Raw genomic sequence first — 4,266 nt, 5'->3', positions numbered from 1 at the left:
AAGTTTTTGTTGGAATTACGTGATTTAGGATATCTAGTTGCGCTGTTTTGCGGTTTAGCTCGTCTGTGTTAGCTTTGTTGCTGTTTCTAATTGTGTTTTAAAAGTTTTTCGTTTATAACATATGATTTAGGATGTTTAGTCTTGCTGTTTCATGGTTTAGTTTGTCTTTTTTAGCGTTTTTGGTGATTCCAAGTGTATTTTGAAAGTTTTCGTTTTGTGTGTCTGACTGTGTGTTTGCCTCTCTCTGTGTCTTTTGTGTCTGACTGCGTGTTTGTTTGTGTTTTTCTCTTTAGACACAGCAGTTTTTACATATGAACTGCATGTTTTCCTACATCGGTTCTCGACAGTTATAACAACTAGCTGTTCTGTTCTGTATTAAAATAGATTCAAGTACCTGGACTGCTAATTTGATTCTATATTTATTCATTAGTTTAATATTTTTCTTATTTGCCATTTCAGAATCATCGTTACATAATTCTAAGAATTTCTTAGATAGTGTGAATCTTCCCTTTGACCTCTTGTACTTAGAAGGTGATGGAAGATCAATTGATAGTGCGCTTTACAAATTATCTCATTTTTGTCGTCTTGGGTATATTTGACAACAATAGGCCCACAGCTTGAAGAATCTAATTGTGAAGCTATTCTTCACGAGCCAAGTTCAAGTTCTAAATACCATTTATCCAATCCCGTCATCAGATTTTTGAGGTTGGAAACACCGAGCCTCCCTTGAGCGTGGTTTAATGGTTTCTTGCTATCAAGAAGATAGAAAGTTCTCCTGGAGAAATTACAAATTCCCAGAATGAAATGATTCTTGGACTCCCTGTTTGTTATATCTCACATATTGACACACAATGGAACAAACAGAAAACTTCAATCATTAGAAACATCACTAAAACTCTCTCTATGCCTATCTGGGTAAGTATATAAGGCATCAATATTTGTCAAGTTAAAAGTAGAGTAACTATCGATAGTTCTTGCTGACGCACAGCTAGATGTTACAAGATTGACGAGGTACGAAACCAGTTAGTTGTGGGCCAAGTATCTGGCTTCAGCGGTGATTAAAGGTCTTGAAAGAAAATCGGAAACACTTCTGTGTCCCTTAAGAGAAAACAATTAGCTCTCCACCCATCTAGTTTCTCTGCGATTTCTACCATAGCAGAATTGGTAGATTTTACCACTATTCCAAAAAGGCTTTTTAAAAGCTGGATCTCTTGCTTTGATACGTCATGCAAATCATTTATGGGACCTTTAAACGCGTAACATGATAAAGGGCTGTAGGAATTGTAGACTGGGTAGCTTCAACACGAAGATTCAGTCTCCTTACCCATTTTTTGGGTTTTACCAGTTGAGTGGGGCTATGCAGCCTTTTTTGTACAGTCTTCACACACTGAACATCTTCCGTTTGCTTTGTAACTTTTGAATTATGTTTCCCGTCAGAGCTTCTTGATCCGTGTTTGGAAGTCTTTTTAAGTGAAGCTACTTCAGTAATTTGTTTTCATTTCTGAAACCCGTTTCTAATGTATTCTGTTCCCTGCTTGTTTTCAAGTTATCTTTTGCAGTTTCATTAATTGACGGTGAAAAACTCCCTTCATTCTGATCATCACTATCAGCAGTAGACGACAATTTATTGGCTGCTAGAGAATCTGCTGCAGGTTTATTATTATAACAGTCCTGAATGGTTAATGAGCTTTTTATTCCAGGCCTCACGTACCTTTTAGATCTCCCCCTCACTTTCTTGAGTGTTTTCATCTGTATAATTGATTTTTCAGGTGCATGTCCTCGATATTTTAAAACTGCTAGTTTGCAAGGACATACAGAGATTCCAAACTTACAAGAACAATCATAAAACTTCAACCAAGCTATACCTCTTAGCACCCTTTGTAACAATTTTATTTTCTTTAACAGTGATTGTTTCTGTGCATGGTGTCACAACACTAACCTTCTTTCTAGTCAGACTTGAAACAAGATACACTTGCTTTTCGTTGCAAAATGTAACTTGTCCCTTTCTCCATGAAGTTTCTGCTATGTCAACTAAACCACTTTGCTGGCCGTTTTATTTTTTCCTATTTATTTAGCAAAAGAAAACTGATGCATCTAATTCTTGGACCATACGCAGAAATATTTCATTCCTGGATTTAAGTGGATCTTCTTACTTCTTGATATGAACTATTTTTTAGTTCTGTGACTTCTCAAGGGCTCTATAATATCCTATTCCTTTATATCCACGAGACACGTTTGTATAATATTCATCGTCTAAACAAAGAAAGCCCAAGATAGATATGTCCATTCGTATGTCTCGCTGTTGTTGTATAACTCTTTTCATCATAGCATTGAATGACTCTGCGGTACTGTTGTTATTCCGGAGACTGGATTAAAATCAGGAATCTGGGAAATCATGAAGGCACAATCATGCTTCAACATGTCAGATTCCAAATTATCTCGAAAGTAGGTGAATGCAGGGATGGGCCATTTCACGAGCCTGAAGGTTCTTATTTGGTAGTACTCATCTTCACTTTTTGATCTTAGCAACTGAAGAATATCGTCTTGAACTACCTTGATGTCTTCTTTAGATGGCCCCATTTTCTGAAGTGCATGTTTTTTATTGATCCGATAGTGTAGCCAGCAATGAGCAACCTGAATAAGAGGAAGAATTTTTTTTCTCTCACCCTCTATACCCTTGTCTCTATAACTCACAAAAGAATTTTGTTTTGAATTGATGATTGGTGCTTTCTTCATAAGAAGTATAAGCAGCTCTTTATGCGAATCAGCTGATCTATTTGTGTGAAGTAAAAATGCAATTGGAATCAAAGGTGTTGTTCTTTTATGGTCGAAGTCAAGATGTCGGAATGTCAGAGCTGAAACCCAGTAATTTCCAATGTTATATTTTGTATCTTAATAGAACACTATCGGGATACCGTGTTTTACAAAGTAATCAACTTCTAAGATAGCAAATTCTGATACACAGGTGACGGCTGCTTCTCTTTGCCCAAAAAATTTTCTGTTACAACCAAATCGGTTTCTATCTTACAATATCGAATCATGTTACCTGTGTCTTTGGATATCGTGTTTTTATCTGGCCAAAGAAAAGGTATTCTTTACTTGCCGCTGACTTTTCGGAACATTTGTCTGCAGCTCATTCACTGTCTTGCTAAATTCGTTATGGAAAAGTTCTTGGGTTCATTGTTGTGGTTTTTGCTACTTTTTTGGTTCTTTTTAATACAGATTTCTCAGAAGGAACAAAAGGGATAGCTTTTTAAATTTCATTTATTCAAAAATAGACGTGAGAGAGAGAATGCGAGAGAGGAGAGAGAGAGAGAGAGAGAGAGAGAGAGAGAGAGAGAGAGAGAGAGAGAGAGAGAGAGAGAGAGAGAGAGAGAGAGAGAGAGAGAGAGAGAGAGAGAGAGAGAGAGAGAGAGAGAGAGAGAGAGAGAGAGAGAGAGAGAGAGAGAGAGAGAGAGAGAGAGAGAGAGAGAGAGAGAGAGAGAGAGAGAGAGAGAGAGAGAGAGAGAGAGAGAGAGAGAGAGAGAGAGAGAGAGAGAGAGAGAGAGAGAGAGAGAGAGAGAGAGAGAGAGAGAGAGAGAGAGAGAGAGAGAGAGAGAGAGAGAGAGAGAGAGAGAGAGAGAGAGAGAGAGAGAGAGAGAGAGAGAGAGAGAGAGAGAGAGAGAGAGAGAGAGAGAGAGAGAGAGAGAGAGAGAGAGAGAGAGAGAGAGAGAGAGAGAGGAGAGAGAGAGAGAGAGAGAGAGAGAGAGAGAGAGAGAGAGAGAGAGAGAGAGAGAGAGAGAGAGAGAGAGAGAGAGAGAGAGAGAGAGAGAGAGAGAGAGAGAGAGAGAGAGAGAGAGAGAGAGAGAGAGAGAGAGAGAGAGAGAGAGAGAGAGAGAGAGAGAGAGAGAGAGAGAGAGAGAGAGAGAGAGAGAGAGAGAGAGAGAGAGAGAGAGAGAGAGAGAGAGAGAGAGAGAGAGAGAGAGAGAGAGAGAGAGAGAGAGAGAGAGAGAGAGAGAGAGAGAGAGAGAGTGAACTCAACTGCTTGGAAGTTGGAAGTTTTAGTGCTCTTTTTTAAGAGTCAATGAATAGAATAAAGGGAAATCATCCCCCACACATCCCAATCAGTCCCCAAAAAACATCACTACTACAACTACCACCACTACTAGTACATTACTCCATTTACAATATTGAGGGAAAATTCGAACTAAATCAAAAGACGTTATGTGCGTGCACATTATCAAAAAAGCGCATTTCAAGAATTGATTTGGGTATTAAGTTAGAAAT

The 4,266-nt window shown here is 38.6% G+C and overlaps 1 pseudogene; it reads right to left on the bottom strand.

Annotated features, from left to right (window-relative positions):
- Positions 1-289: 289 nt before the first annotated feature.
- On the bottom strand, positions 290-2,580 carry LOC148946481 (uncharacterized; annotated as a pseudogene).
- Between the last annotated feature and the right edge of the window lie 1,686 nt (positions 2,581-4,266).

This window comes from Artemia sp. Qi Xiang Cuo, chromosome 12, assembly GCF_049724085.1.
Source record: "Artemia sp. Qi Xiang Cuo chromosome 12, ASM4972408v1, whole genome shotgun sequence".
NCBI classification, from domain to species: Eukaryota; Metazoa; Arthropoda; class Branchiopoda; order Anostraca; family Artemiidae; genus Artemia; species Artemia sp. Qi Xiang Cuo.
Note: the sequence above shows the minus strand (reverse complement) of the source record. Positions and strands in the feature narration are given on the sequence as shown.